Source organism: Ambystoma mexicanum, chromosome 2p (assembly GCF_040938575.1).
Source record: "Ambystoma mexicanum isolate Mex_15411 chromosome 2p, UKY_AmexF1_1, whole genome shotgun sequence".
Classification (NCBI taxonomy): domain Eukaryota; kingdom Metazoa; phylum Chordata; class Amphibia; order Caudata; family Ambystomatidae; genus Ambystoma; species Ambystoma mexicanum.
Window position 1 is genome coordinate 1,025,726,721 of NC_090923.1, and position 16,201 is coordinate 1,025,742,921.

Genomic DNA, 16,201 nt, shown 5'->3' on the forward strand with positions numbered 1-16,201 from the left:
AATGGGCTACATTACGTATGCTTACAACAAACGATTCAACTCACCCAGAACCATCGATATCAGCCGAAGAATGGACTAATTACATTACTCAGAAATATCGCCTTCCTTCGCAATATTTTCCATCAGGTTGGGTTAACGATAAATCTTTTATCGCTAAGTATTCGCCCTGGTGTCAAGGGGATATAGTATGTACGATAAATAGGACTAAGAGTTCCAAAGCTGCTGGTCCTGACGGGATACCCCCCATGCTTGTTAAAATATGATCCTGAGCTTTGGGCCAAGATACTCAAAATAAAATTTGATTCCATCTTTCAAACTGGGACGCTTCCATCCACATGGTGCTCAGCCAATACCATTCCGATATATAAGAAAGTTCTAACGTCCGAGCCATGGAATTTTAGGCCGATCGCACTAATGGATTCATCGTCAAAAATATTTTGAATACTTTTACTAGATACTGTTGAAGCATTTATCGATCAAAATAATATCTTGCCTCGAAATCAGGTCGTATTCTGAATATGTATGGGGTGTCCTCTCAACGCAGCTATTGTCGCCCATCTGCAATACCAAATCAAACACTCAAAATCAGGGCCAGTATATATGGCAGCTTTGGACCTAACAGCTGCTTTTGATACAGTTATAAGAGAAGTACTTTGGGCGAAAATGATTAAATTGGGTTTTTCTACGCAGCTTGTTTCCATCATAGCCTCTTCGAACTGTAATACAAACTACAGGATTCGACTAAATCGTGAAGGGGCACTTACAGACCATATCTCCACTTACATCGGAGTGAAATAGGGCTGTAACTTGGCAGCGGTACTTTTCAATTTATATCTATCTGATCTAGATCATTTATGGAAAGATCTTCCTATGTACCCTATTAAACTAGGTCCTCTTATCTTAAATTGGATTGGTTTTGCAGATGTTCTGCTGTTTTTTGATAAGACGCCGTTTGGGCTCCAAAAGAAGCTTACTCCGTTTGCACATTTTGCCCGAAAACACAATCTTCAAGCAAACCTGACTAAAAGTCATATTCTAACCTTTGCAGATGGAAAGAGTAGAACCTCAAGATTTGTTTGGCTGTTGGAAGAAATACCAATCATATACACAGCTACAGTATGCTATCTTGGATACATATTAACCGACAATTAGTCTGTAGAAATGTGGAAAGCTGCATTAAACCACAAAATCAAACCAATCACATCACAAATGAAAATAATCTTCCATAGATATTGTACGTTTTCCTTGTTACCTCTTATTCAGTTCAATCTCCAAAAAGTAGACCCCACCATTCTGTATGGGCTTGATATTTGTTTATCTGAGATTGCTGCCTTTTAGACATCTTACAAGGGAGGCTGTGGAAATTGGTATTGGGGTAGGCTTTATCAATAGTAAATGTTAATATGTCACGAGCTTGGGGTTCTCCCCCTTTCTGTTAAATAACAATCATGCAAAGATTAAGCAGCCGCCGAGCAATTCCATATATGAGAAGTTGCACCATACATACATGGATGCAAAATCTCCTTCCATGATAAAAATTACATGTACGATCAATACAATTTTTGAGGCTAATCTGGTAACAAAAGAAGATCTTTGTGCCAGACTCCCTGTCTGCAAACGTACATTCCATCAATATCATTGGTGTATCCTTACGGACAAAGTGTGTGGCTATAAATCTTTCATAGAATATTCTAAATGCCTCCGAAAATGGGGAGAGAGACCAATGTACATCCTCAAATTTCCATGTCATAAGATTAGAAAAATGTATATGCGCAATAAATTCAATTCACTTCTTACCAATGAAAAAATTCAACATTGGTACACAAAAAATGTGACCGGGGCGACTGGTGTCTGTCGATTCTATGGCTTGACAGGAGGCGAGCATTATGCTTTCTTCCTTTATTACTGCCAATCAGCACTTCCAAATTCAAACTTTTTTTATTTATATATATATATTTTTTTTTTTTACAAACTTGACAAACTTATCAACATTTTGTTCTTGTCCCTTTTCTTGAACTAAAAGGGCTGTTAGTTTGTGCTCTTACAAAAAAATCCCTGCTTTCTTGTAGTCCTTGTCCAATCAGGCTCTGTCCTCCGTTACATGCGACAATCCTCCTCTTTCTTTTTTGCTGCCGAATAAGATAAGTACCATTTATAACAACATGCCATAACTATACGTGTTAGGACATTTTCATAATTTGTTTTAGCAGCGCAGTGACCATACTTATTGGTGTGCGTAGTAAATAATATTAAAAAATAAATAAATACATTTTAATGAGAATTTGCGTGAGCATTCAGCTTGCTTATTTGCTTACCCGGCAACCGTTAGAGAGCTGGGGCCGGAGCTGCGGTGAACGCACCCGCATTAGGCAGCCGGCCCCAGCTCCTCATCCTCTCGTCAGCACACTGCCCACGGAGGCCACTAGTACCCCGCAAGCGCCGGCGCGGGAAGGTGTTTTCCTTCTCACAGCTAGCACACAGTGCACGGAGGTCTCTAGGACCCCGCAGACACCAATTCACAAGGAGGCTTTTCCCTCCCATCAAGCACAGAGCGAGCAAGCGCCATATTTCGGATTTCAACACCGACAGACTTTCCATCCAGTGGCAAGCATAATAGAAAAAATAAATTGTGTGGCTTATTAGCTGAAGTGAAGTCCCCTCCAGCAGCTACCTGTAGCCTATGAAGATAATGGCACATTTCCACAGCCTCCCGGAGCACTTCCCCAGAGTGGAGTGCAGAGGAATGGGGAGAGCAGCCTGCAGCTGAGGAAGAGGATCTCTCCCTCAGCTTCAAGAGAGAACTAGGAGACTCTCTTTCTCAAGCAGTATCAGAGGGCATGATGTCCCTAGCCCAGAGGCTGGAACACTTGGAAGCCATACTGCAGAAGCATAAGGCAGATAAAGAAGTACCAAGAAGGGAAAGGGCACTGAGCCCAGGGGAGGGGACATCAGCAAGACAACCCGAAGAAGAGGTTGAGGGCTGTAAGAAAGCTCAGAAGTGGAACATCTCTTTGACGCCCCCGAGCACCACAGAAGGGGTGAGTTTAACACCTCAAGAGTCAGCCGACCCAGTAAGTAGGCTTAAGAAAGACTTCATGATGAGGGCGGCAGTGCTGGACTCTTGACCCCGTACCCCAGGGGTGTACAATGAAGGGGAAGAGGACGATCCGGGATACTCGCCAGACGATGAGGGCGAGGAAGACATCGTCATGCCTCAACCCAAATCGACCCAAGAACCTCGAGAGGAGGAAGACGAGGGGTTACTAGAGTTGTTCGACCACGAGGCGTGTGGTCATCCCAGATCCTCTGAGTGGGTGCCTTCGCTCAGAGTGGTACATTATATGGCACTACACCTTCGAAAGCCACTGGATAATGAAGTCAGGGCGAAGATGAGCGCGGAGTGTCCCAGGCCACTTTTACCAGGGAAAGTCACTGAAACACCAGAATTGGATCCAAAGATGGTGACATTCATCACGAAAGCAACGAAAGATATAATGAAAGGTGTAGATGAACAAGTTACTTCTTACCTTGTAACGTTCTTTCGACGGGATGTTCCTCTGACGTATTCCTCATCTTAGATATCTCCTTCCAGCTCTGCTGGCCTCGGAAATTTTTTTCTCTAGAGGGCGCTGCGCGTCGACGTCCTCCGAGTCGATGTCCCTCGACAGCCGCCGTATCGACGTCGACGTAATCCTGCCTATAAACGCCGCGCGCAGCGTCCGTTGCTCAGTTCCGTTTTGTAGCCCACAATAATTCTTTCTGGACTAGACTAATCACCCTGAAGGAGCGTAAGCTGCAACAACAAGGGAAGTAGAACTGCGGGGATGGATGGGAGGGTCGATGAGGAATACGTCGGAGGAACATCCCGTCGAAAGAACGTTACAAGGTAAGAAGTTACTTGTTCTTCGAAGGGATTGTGTCCTCCGACGTATTCCTCATCTTAGATAGGCTCCCATAGCAGTATTCTATTATTGGAGGAGGGAGTACTGACTTCACGCTGTCTTCTATTGATGAATAGAATGCAGTACAGCCCTTCCAAACCTAGTCTCTTGACTGGGGGAGGAATCCAAGTTGTAAAATCGTGTAAAGGTATGGACAGACGACCATGTAGCGGCCGCACAGATGTCTTTAACTGGCACACCTCCTTTGAGGGCCGATGAAGCTGCAATACCTCTGGTCGAATGAGCCCTAAGGTTTTGAGGGGGCTCTTTCCCTGCCAGTTTATAACATTCCAGAATGGTTAGAATGATCCATCTGGAAATGGTCTGCTTAGTTATTGGTAACCCCAGCTTGTGACCTGTGTAACCTACTAACAGCTGGTCTGCCTGTCTTATCCTGGCTAGTCTACTGATGTAAACACTTAAAGCCCTTCTAGGGTCTAGCCTGTGTAACCTCTCTTCCTCTTTCCCCGGATGAGGAGGAGGATAGAAAGATGGTAGGGTAATCTTCTGAGTGATATGGAATTCCGAAACCACCTTTGGGAGGAAATTAGGCTTCACTTGCAGGACAACTTTATCTTTGTGAAATATTGTGTGAGGGGGTTTACAAGAAAGAGCTTGTAATTCGCTCACCCTTCTAGCAGATGTAAGTGCTATTAATAAAACAGTTTTAAGGGTAAGGAATCTTAACGAACAAGAATGGAGTAGTTCGAAAGGTGTGCCCATCAGGAAAGTTAGTACTAAGTTTAAATCCCATAGGGGAACTTGGAATGGTCTTGGGGGATAAACATTGGTTAACCCCTTTAGAAACTGTATTACCAAGGGTAATTTGAAATAGGATGGTTCTTCCGCAGTGCGCTTAAAGATGGATAGCGCTGCGAGATAGCCCTTAATGGTGCCAACTTGAAGGCCTGAATTCGCCAAATATAGAAGGAAGGACAAAACCATTGGTGTACCACATGAAAAAGGGTCGATATTCTGTTCTCTACGCCAGCTGCAAAATCTGTTCCAACGGCAGCGGTATAAAGACTTTGTTGCTGGCCTCCTTGCCGAAAGCAACACCTCCATAACATCATCAGGGAGGTCCCAATCCTTGTACCTCAACCTTTCAGAAGCCAAGCGTGAAGGTTGAGGGTTTTGATGTCTGGATGGAGAACCTGACCTCCCTTCTGTGAGAGTAGGTTCTCTCTGAGTGGAAGTTGAATTGGAGGGCAGATGGACAAGTCTAGAAGGTCTGGGTACCACGTTCTCCTGGCCCAATCCGGGGCAATTAGGATCATGGTTCTCCGGAATCTTCTCAACCTCCTGATCATTTGAGGAATGACAGGGACCGGTGGGAACGCGTACAGAAACTGAAACTCCCAGTCCACTATGAACGCGTCTCCCAGAGCTCCTCTCGGGGGAAATTCCCTTGAGCAGAACAGATCGCATTTCCTGTTGACGCTGGTGGCGAACAGATCCACCTGAGGGGTTCCCCAAAGGGCGAAGATCTCTTGAAGGACTTCCTGAGCTAGTTCCCACTCGTGGGAGACTGTGCTCTGCCTGCTCAGAGCGTCCGCTGTCAAGATCTTCTCTCCGGCTAGGTGAACTGCCGATAGAGAGATTCCTTCTTGGATTGCCCAAAACCAGAGCTGCATCGCCTCTCTGCACAGGGGTAGTAATCCTACGCCTCCTCATTTGTTGAGGTAATGCATGGCCACTGTGTTGTCCGTCATTATCAGGACGTTTTTTCCTTGTACAGCTGGCAGGAACGCCTTCAGCGCAAGTCTGATGGCTCTCAGCTCTAACAGGTTGATATGTAGTCTGGACTCCGATGGAGACCAACGACCGCTGATGGTCAAGTCGTTGGCGTGGGCTCCCCACCCCGTGAGTGAGGCATCCGTGACTACTGTTATCTCCGGCCAGGGTTGCCAAAAATGTTCTCCTGACAGGCCCACCACTGAAGGTCTCGAGCTACTCTGTCGGGAACCTGAAGAAGATCTGTCATTCTCCCTGAGAATTGTGACCACTGAGTCCTCAGTGCCCACTGGAGGGATCTCATTATCAGGCGAGCCTCTGGTACTAGGAAAATGCAGGATGCCATGAGGCCTAGCAACCTCAAAAAGTCGAAGGCTGGGAGACGTTGGGCATGTTGAAACTTGGTAACCATCTGTAGAATATCTTGAGCCCTCACCTCTGGTGGCGAGGCTTTTCCCAGGGAAGTGTCCAGGATCGCTCCTATGAACTGGAGTCTCTGCGATGGTATCATTTGTGACTTCTTTAAATTGAGGGAGAAGCCCAGTCTGTGAAGGGAGTGGCACACGTGATTTAGTTGGATCTGAGCTTGTTCCGAAGAAACAGCCCTGATCAACCAATCGTCCAGGTAGGGGTAGACGTGAATCCCTTCCCTCCTTAGACTTGCAGCCACTACCGACATTAACTTGGTGAAGACCCTGCGGAGGTCAGCCCAAATGGCAGCACTCGAAATTGATAGTGAGAGTTGCCAATTGCGAACCTCAGGTATTTCCTGTGTTTGAGATGGATAGGCACATGGAAATAAGCGTCCTGAAGGTCCAGAGATACCAACCAGTCCTGGAACTGAAGGGCCTGGAGGATCTGAGAAAGAGTGACCATCTTGAATTTGTCTTTTCTGAGGAATTTGTTCAATTCTCGCAAGTCCAAGATGGGTCTCAGTCCTCCGTCTTTCTTTGGAATGAGAAAGTAAGGGGAGTACCAGCCCTTGTTCCTCTCCGCTACAGGTACCGGTTCTATGGCACCTTTCTCTAGCAGGTCCAAAATTTCCTGCAAGAGGAGCGGATCTGGAGCTTTCTGAGAGTTGATCCCCGGTGGATGACTCTGAGGTATACGTAGGAAAGGCAGGCAGTAACCTTGGGCAACTGTTTCCAATGCCCAAGCATCTGACGTGATAGCCTGCCATACCGCCAGATGTTGAGTCAACCTGCCTCCTACAGGTGTCCTGTGAGGGAAGTCCTCAGAGTGGTTTTGGGGCGGCTGATGCAGATGCCGATGGTAAAGAGGCACCTGCTGTTGCTGCGGCTTTTGAATATCTACCCCGTCCACCTCGGGTAGTTCTTCTTTGTTCCCTTTGAGCCGGTCGTCCTCTACCTCTTCCGAATGCGGAGTAGAAGCGAAAGGACTTGCCCCTCGCAGAGGTTCCTGTGGGACAAAAAGGAGTCTGACGGAATGCAGCTCCTAGGGATTTTGTTGCTGCTTTTGAAGTTTGCAGTTTCTCTAAACTGTCATCCGCCTTTTTCCCGAACAAAGAAGAGCCATCGAATGGCATGTTCAAGAGCCTGGCTTGCACATCTGGGGCAAAACCAGACTTTCTCAACCAAGCAAATCTCCTGGTTGATGTACTTGCCGCCATTGCTCTGCTGATACTGTCAGCCGAATCAATGCCTGTCTGGAGGGATTCGCACATAGCGTCTTTACCGTCCTGTATAATATTCAGGAACGCATCCCTTTCTTCTCCCTCCGGGATGCAGTCAGCCGCTGTAGAAGCACACTCCCAAAGTGTATGGCTGAACCTAGCAAGGGTGCAAGTGGCATTAACAGATTTTAACGCCATGCTACATGCTGAAAAGACTTTCTTTGCCATAGCATCATATTTTTTATCGTCCCTGTCCTGTGGGACGGTAGGATAAGCCGTCTTGACATCGGTAGAGGATGCTGCCTGTACCACCAGACTTTCTGGGGATGGGTGTTTAGACAAAAACTCCGGGTCTGTAGAGGATACCCTGTACTTAGTAGACAGTTTTTTATTTACTGCTGGTACGCCATCTGGGGTTTCCCAGTTTGTCATGACCTTCCTCTGAAGAGCTTTATGAAAAGGCACCACAGGATCCTCCTGTGGGCCTTTGTCAAGAATATCCGTGAGGTCATCTTGTTGGAAAGATTGTGAAGGTGCAGACTACCCCATGAACTCTGTGATCCTGGCCATTAAGGCTCTATAGGGGGTTTCAGCATGCTCCCCCAGGTCTGGCCTAGCAAACCCCACCTCAGGGGAAGTGTCTAACCCACTTGCCTCATGTAAGGAATCATGAAGATCCTTTAACCTGCGTTCTTCAGAGGAAAATTCCTCTCTAATTGGGGTTACAGGTCCCTGCAACTCAAATGTGTCTTCCTGGTCAGACAATTCACCCTCTTCCAAAATTGAGGACATAGTTCTCAATTGTTCTGAACTCATAAAGGGAGTAAATCCCATTTCCAAGGCAGAGGGTGCCGAGCTTGTCATTATCGGCCACGAAAACGTCGATGTCGTCGACGCCGACGTCGAAGGCTTCGAGCGTGGCGTCGAAAACAAAGGCGGAGGCCTTGATGACCTCGACAGAATTGGGATTCTACTCGACAATCTCGAAGCCATCGCCATCGAGGACCTGGGGATAGTCACTGGGTGTGTCGTGACCGTGACTTTTCTTGGCGTCGACGCCGGTGTCGAAGCTGGTGTCGACTCGACAGACCCGTGTGTCGAAGGTTCCTTCGACAACAGCGTCGAAGACACCGACCTCGGCGTCGACGGAAACCTCGTCGACGGAACCTTCGAGGAAGGTTTGGAGGTCATAGTCCTACTCGAGGATTTGAGACGCGCTCGAGAGGTTTCCTTCGCCGGGTACTGCGACTTGCGGCGTTTTTGACCTTTGGGTCTTTCGACCAGAGCATCGCTCTCGGCAGTCTTCGAGGGGGTCGAGGCCGCTTTCTCGAAGACGCTCATCATATTTTTGCGGAATTCCTCCCATTCAGCCCGGGAACTATGTTTCGTGGGGCAAGGGATTCTTTTTGGCGAAACAGAGGAAGAGGGAGAAGGGGATCTTCGACGTCTCCTCTTCGAGTGCTTCGATCTCGAGGAGTGATGGGACCCACTCCGAGACCTGCAGCGCGAATGGTGACCAGGAGACGAGTGTCTCGACTTTGTCGACGAAGAAGAAGCTTTAAAAGTCTTACCTTTCTCCAGCTTCCCCCTACGCTCCTTCAGGGCTTTAGCTGTCATGGACATACAGTCCTCGCACTCCGAACAATGATGTTCAGCTCCCAAACACCACAGACAAACTCTGTGAGGGTCAGTCAGCGACATCTTTTTCCCACAATCTCGGCATTTTTTGAAGCCGGATCGAGGAGTTGTCGGTTCCGACGAGGAAGCCATCGAGTACGGTATCGAATAACTCGAGGTAAATAGGATTAATCTGACAAGAACTGAGCAACGGTATTCCGAGGCACTGAGTAAGCGCGGAAAAATGGAACTGAGCAACGGACGCTGCACGCGGCCTTTATAGGCAGGATGACGTCGACGTCGATACGGCGGCTGTCGAGGGACATCGACTCGGAGGACGTCGACACGCAGCGCCCTCTAGAGAAAAAATTTTCCGAGGCCAGCAGAGCTGGAAGGAGATATCTAACATGAGGAATACGTCGGAGGACACAATCCCTTCGAAAGAGCGTGGTGGGGATGCCAGGACAGAGTACTAGACATGGCAGGCCCGCTCGCCAAAATAATGGATCTGGCGGAGAAAGCCGCAGACACCGGCAAGCCAGTAGATGTTGTAGCACTGGGAAACTGGGCACAAAGAGCAGTTTGCTTAATGGGTAACGCTAACTGCACCCTCTCGGCAGAGAGGGGACGCGGAGTCCTACTCAAAATCGACAAAAATTTGAGCGATTTGGCTTCGTACGAGGCAGGAGGAGAAGCGAAAGGACTACTATTGGGAGACACTTTCGCAAAAGAAATGTCCCAGCTTGTTGGGACATACTCGGCGCTCGAGAAGGTGCAAAATTCCATCATATGGATCTTCCCCGGGCGGGTTTTTGCTGGGACCGGACGGCAAAGAGGTTGGGCGTCCGGTCGTTTCGGTCAATTCAGAAGGCCTCAAGGACAGAGGGCCCAATACTGGAGATATCTCCATTTTCGATGGGGAGAGGACATTTGGAGGTTCACCTGTCTGCCCTTCGGCCTAGCTTCCATGGGCGTACACAAAAATCATGCGCCCGGTAGCAGCAGCTATTCGGGAGAGGGGGGGAATCAGAATGATCTTGTACCTGGATTACGTCCTCATACTGGGACAATGCGCCACCAGCCTACGAGACCAAGCAGCGTGGGTGTGCGAACGCATGACCTCTCTCGGCTTCGTCATAAACAAAGAAAAATCCAAGCGGAACCCATCGCAGAGGATGGACTTTCTTGGTTTCGTAATAGATACCAAGAAGGCCCCATTAGAGCTTCCTGCAGCAAAGATAAAAGGTATAAAAAAGGAGCTAAGAGCGATAGTAGCGAAGAAAGTAGTAGCTTCCATTCAAGCTATTTTCCCCGGTCCGCTACACTACAGAGCACTTCAGAGGTTGAAGATAAGACACCTGAGGGGAGGGCTAGGCTACCATCAGTTAGTAACACTGGACCAGAAGGCCATCATCAAACTCCACTGGTGGTTACAAAATATGGAAGCCTGGAATGGCAGGGCCATTTTCAGAGACACCCTGGACATCGTCATAGTCAGACGCGAGCAGAGCGGGGTGGGGGCGCGATGCGGCTCCTTGCAAACAGGAGGGAAAATGGTCCGCTCAGGCACTATCCCTCCACATAAACTGCCTCGAGCTTCTGGCAGGCTCTTTCGCAGTGCAGGCCTTTACCAAAGACCGAGCCAAATGCTGCATACTTCTAAAAATGGACAATATATCGGCAGTCCGTTATATCAACAAAATGGGAGGGATCTCCTCCTCCAGGAAGTTGGCCGAGTTGGCAAAAGATTTTTGGCACTATTGCCTGAGACAACAAATAACGGTATCAGCAGAATACTTGCCAGGAGTTCAAAACACGACAGCGGACTGGAATTTGCGATATTTGGTAAACTCCAATGACTGGAGTCTTCCGGTAGAGGTTTTTCAGCCTTTTCAGACCTTATGGGGTCCCCTGGACACCGACCTATTCGCATCCAGGCTGAATGCTCAGATACCCACATTTTTCAGTTGGAGGATACACCCAGCGGCAGCGGGCACAGACGCTTTCCTGCAGCAGTGGAAGGGAGCAATTAATTACGCCTTTCCCCCGTTTGCGATGATAACGAGAGTTCTGGTGAAAGCGTGCAGAGAACAAGCAGAGTTGGTGTTAGTGGTTCCGATCTGGAAATCACAGCCGTGGTTTCCAGTAGTGATGGAACTTTTGATGGATTTCCCGAGAGCGATTCCTCGCAGGGTCGACATCCTTCGGGACAGGAACAGGCAATTCCATCCACTAGTCATGGGGGACACACTCCGCCTGATGGCTTGCAGGGTTTCGGGCAGAGATGGCATCTGCCAGGAATTTCGCAACTCGCTTCCGAGTGTATCAGGGACTCGTGGGCACCGTCTACCATCAGGAGCCATGGTGTTGCGTGGAAGCGGTGGAGCGCAATCTGCGAGGGAATTGATACTAATCCCGTTTCAGCCCCTGTAGTACAGGTACTCAATTTCCTAGTGCAGCGCTTTGCAGAAGGTGCAGCATATAGGACTATTGGAGTGTATAGGTCGCCCATTTCAGCATATCATGATAAAGTAGAAGGAGCACCGATAGGTGAGCACCCAATGATTTTACGACTTCTAAAAGGTATCAAAATGCGCAAACCCCCATGTCCCAAATACACAGCTCTCTGGGATGTAAGGAAGTCTTTAAGCTGTTCCTGGCATGGCCACATAATTATCTCTCCCGATCACAGCTATCAAGGAAGCTAGCGATGCTTCTTTGTCTCATAGCTTGCAGGAGGGTATCAGACGTGAAGGCCTTAGAAGTGGACAGAAAGATATTTTACCCTGAAGGGGTGGCATTCAACGTAGCAAATAGGACAAAGTCAGATTCATCGATTACATCATACCCGTATTTTCCGAATAACAGTAAACTATGCGTAGTGCAATGCATTAAAGATTACGAAGCAGCTACAGCGCAGTACAGGCCCAGAGGGGTTACACAGCTCTTGATCGCGCGTAGGAAACCATTTCACGCAGAAGCGACAGCCACAATAGCTAGGTGGGTCAGGGAAGTCATGCACTGGGCAGGAAATGATTTAGAGCAGTTTGGTGCCCATTCTGTAAGGGGCACAATGGCTTCTAGGGCATTCTCAGCAGGGGTAACATTGCAAGACATTATGAAAGCTGCGGACTGGTCTAATGAATCCACATTCAAAACCTTTTATTTCAAGCCTATCTCCCAGATATCGAATACAGTAATTGACAGCTTTGAACAAGCATAATGCTCGCCTCCTGCCTCGCCAAAGAATGAATATCCCCCACGCTGAGAGCGCTGGACAGTCTTGATTCTATTAAAGACAAGGAGGAGAGCATTATATCCCACCCGGTTATACGTAATATTAGATACTTAAAGAAAAGTTTGGATATTGTTGTTGCAGCCTAAATGACATGGAAGAAGTAGAACCCACCCTTATGATTATTTGTCTATTGATTACAGAAGAAGATCAGAAACAGACATGAGAGATCTACATCATCAAGATCAGGAAGTCAAGTCTAGTTCCATTGGAATGTTAAAGTTCAGTCAAGGGCTGCAGTTCAGTCAGTCGAAGTTGAAAGTTACTGTTTAAAGTTAGTCATTCATCACCAAAGAAGGGAGGATTGTCGCATTGAAGGGGGTCATATAACAGAGGACAGAGCCTGATTGGACAAGGGGCAGTTCAGCAGGACTACAAGAAAGCAGAGATTCATGGGATTCGGTAGTCCATTCAGAGACATTTTTTTGTAAAAGCACAAACTAACAACCCTTTTAGTTCAAGAAAAGGGACATGAACAAAATGTTGATACGTTTGTCAAGTTTGTAAAAAAAAAATAAAAAAAATGTTTGAATTTGAAAGTGCTGATTGGCAGTAATAAAGGAAGAAAGCATAATGCTCGCCTCCTTGTCTTTAATAGAATCAAGACTGTCCAGCGTTCTCAGCATGGGCAATCTTCATTCTGTAGCAGTACGCAAGAAAAAGAAACACTTAAACATCTTGTCATGTATTGGGAGTACTTTGAAGATATTAGGTCTAGAGTATTTGACACCTACCTAGTAACTCGCTCAGAGATCTCACGAGAGTCCACTTGGACCAGGTGTATGTGGGGCAATAACCAAATATTGATACTTAAATTGGCAGACATCCTTGCTATCATCTAGGAGAATCTTGTGGTAAAAATGGCAAATATGGGAGATAGTAATATATCTGAGTATCCTCAAATGATGGGAGATATTGCAATGTAACTATTGCCAATGACCTTGTATATACAACCTATAGCTCTCGTTTTAAATTGAATAGAGAAGATGAATTTAGAATGTATTCTTGTTTAGCCCAGAAGATGAACTCTGAATGTACTTTGTTTAGTCCAAACTATTGTTATGAATTTATATGGTTTTTACTGTATCTCTAAATGCCTTGGTTTTTTGAAGGCTGTAAACTTTTAAGTGTGATTAAGGTTATTTTTATTCTTATTGAAATGTAAAGATTTACAACCGTCAAGTGGTACAGCGAGTAGAGCGCTCGCTTTGACATCCGTGCAGAGCTTGCTAACGCAAGTTCGAATTCCGGCAGGGCCAAACTCAGCCTTTCATCCTTCAGAGGTCGATAAATGAGCACCACATACCGTGGGTAATAATAAGCAGCGCTCAGATACCTGAGGGTTCGTAGCGCTATACAAATGCAAAATTATTGTTAAAATTATTATTATTAAATTATTATTTTATGTGTTTAGTTTATTTTATAACTTACTTCTTGGTCCATCAGGTCGAAGAATTTTGTCAGGTTCCCTTTGATTGCTCCCAAGAGGGTCCTTTCTTTGGTGTTGTCGTATTGGTTTTCTAGGTGTCGTAAGTCCCTTTAAATATCACCCATGTCTTGTCTTGTTTTTTTAGTATACCAGTTGTGGAGATCATTGCGCCCCTCACCCACACGGTGGCATATTTTGGTACTGTTCCTTCATTCTTCTTGAAAAAACGCCTCAATCTTTTCTTGGATGATTGTGACTAGTAAGGTTTCGTAGCATAGCCGGTGGCATTCTCCACATAGGGAGGGGTCTAGGTATTTCCCTCATTAATTGTTTCATCTCTACTAGCGAATGATCTGATAGAGTGCATGGGTGAATCTTGCTACCCCGTATTCTAGACGCCCATTCTGCAGATATTAGCAACAAATCAATTCGACACATAGCATCATGTACAGAGGAATAATATGTATATTCAGCCATATTTAGATGCTCATTCCTCCCTACATCAATCATCCCCAACTGACCCATAATTTGTTTTACCATTTGTGCAGCATTATACAGTTTCCGTTGACCGGTGCTTGTTCTATCCCTTACTGTTCTACCCCTTACCACATCTAAAACCGAATTAAAGTCCCTGCCCCACATGGTTGGGAACTCGCCTCCCTTTGCCACCTTCTTTGCAATCCCATTGTAGAAGCCTGGGTCATCTACATTAGTCCCATATGAATTCACCAGTGTAACCTTTTTCCCTGACCAACTCCCCTGTTACTATTATACATCTTCCTTCGGGGTCTATTTGTATATCTTTTGTGAGTTAAAGGGCAATGTTCAGTTTATCAGTATCATCACCACTCTGGACTGGAACGAATAGGAGGAGAAAAAACTATGTCCACCCCATTTAGAGGCAAACGTGTTGTTTAGTACTCCTGTGACATGTCTCTCTTGTAACATCAATATTTTGGGTGAGTGTCGGTCAATATATGCCATTATCTTCCTAGCTTTGGTGTTATTAATGCCTCCAACGTTCCATGTGATCCACCCTATCAATTCACCCATTTGCTGCATCACGTTTTGCCCTTGACATTCGTATGTTTTCGACTAACGTAAAATCTGCTTTCATCGCGTGATCCTGTGCCGTTCCCGCCAACCTGCATTGTGTACCTTAAAACATTCCAGCATCCCAACCCCTCCCCCAAACCTCTTTCCTAATTTGCGTCCCCCCCACCCTCACCACCTTCCCCAACTTGATGGTGTACCATTTGCAGAACTGTAGAGTATTCCAGAGGAGTCCTGTGAGCAGACAGTCTTACAATGTGTCCCGCGCCCACATTCCCAGTTTCCAAATTATATTGTTTGTGTTGTGTGCCTTTTTTCTTTACATTACTTCTCTGCCAGCATTATTTTTGCGGTCAGGATTTATAGTTCAACCTGCCTCGTGTTCAACCTCTCGGTCAGGGCTTATGTTGTTTCTGCGATCCCGTGGTGGTAGTGGGATGGAGGCCTTCATGTATACCATAGCTTCTGCCGGATGTTGTATCCTAGGTTTAGCCGGGAACATTAAGAAATATGGAATGTGTCTTGCACGTAACACCCTTTTTACTTGGTCGTATGATCTCCGCTGTGTCTGGACCCCAGCCAAGAAGTTGGATATGTATGAACTGTGCTGGATTCGTAGTGCAGTGATCCCTTCTCCCTGTATATTTTGAGAATAAGGTGCCTTGCAATAATGGTTTGCAGTGGGGCGGAAGGTTTGGGAGTCGGTGCAAGAGTGCGATGTGCCTGTTCCACCAAGAAGGGCGTTGAGAAAGACGCTGTATCGATTAGGGTGTGGAGGTGGTTCGCTACAAATGGTTCCACTGGGTCCCTTGCATGCCATTTCCGGTATGCCACAATGTGGATGTTATTGCGCTGCGATCGTGATTCAAAGTCCTCACATTTACCCCAGGTTTTAATCAGTTCAGTTTTCAGTTCTGCAATGACACGGTCATGTTGGTTGAGTGTCTTCTGCCGTTTCAATTTGGACTTCGGCTGGTTATACGACCACTCTCTTTTTCTACCTTAGCTTCCACAGAGCTAATTGTTGCCACAATGTCATCTAACTTAACGTTCACTGACATAAACCCAGTCTGCATTGCTTGCAGCAGTTGGTCGTCTCGTGATTCCCTTGGCATTTTATCACTGCTCACGTCTGCTCCCTGCTCCAGCTGCGTTGTGGTATGTGACGTGGTATTAGTGTACGAGTCCATTGGGCCGGTCTTCTTGTTTGCGCCCTTAGTCATATACCATCTCTGCTTTCCTACACTGCTTTGGTGAGGCTGTGACAAATATCTGTCTGTTTCTCGCTTAGCAGTTATCCCTTGTCATTAATTGTAGGAGTGTTTTACGGGTCGGTGCGCCAATTTCTTGTCCAGGTGTTCTCAGTGTGATGTGTGTGTTGGCAAATTGTGCTTGTTGCACAAATCTGTTGGGCTACTGTTGTTTTACTCTCAAGAGAACACTGGGAGGTTGAGGGAGAGGTTAGGGTCACAAGCAAACCCTCACGTTAAGGGTGGAAC

The 16,201-nt window shown here is 46.6% G+C and overlaps 1 protein-coding gene across 4 annotated transcripts in view; it reads right to left on the reverse strand.

Moving 5' to 3' along the window:
- Nucleotides 1–16,201, reverse strand: part of PACS1 (phosphofurin acidic cluster sorting protein 1) — a 2,791,059-nt gene that overhangs the window by 362,052 nt on the left and 2,412,806 nt on the right. The window lies entirely within an intron of this gene.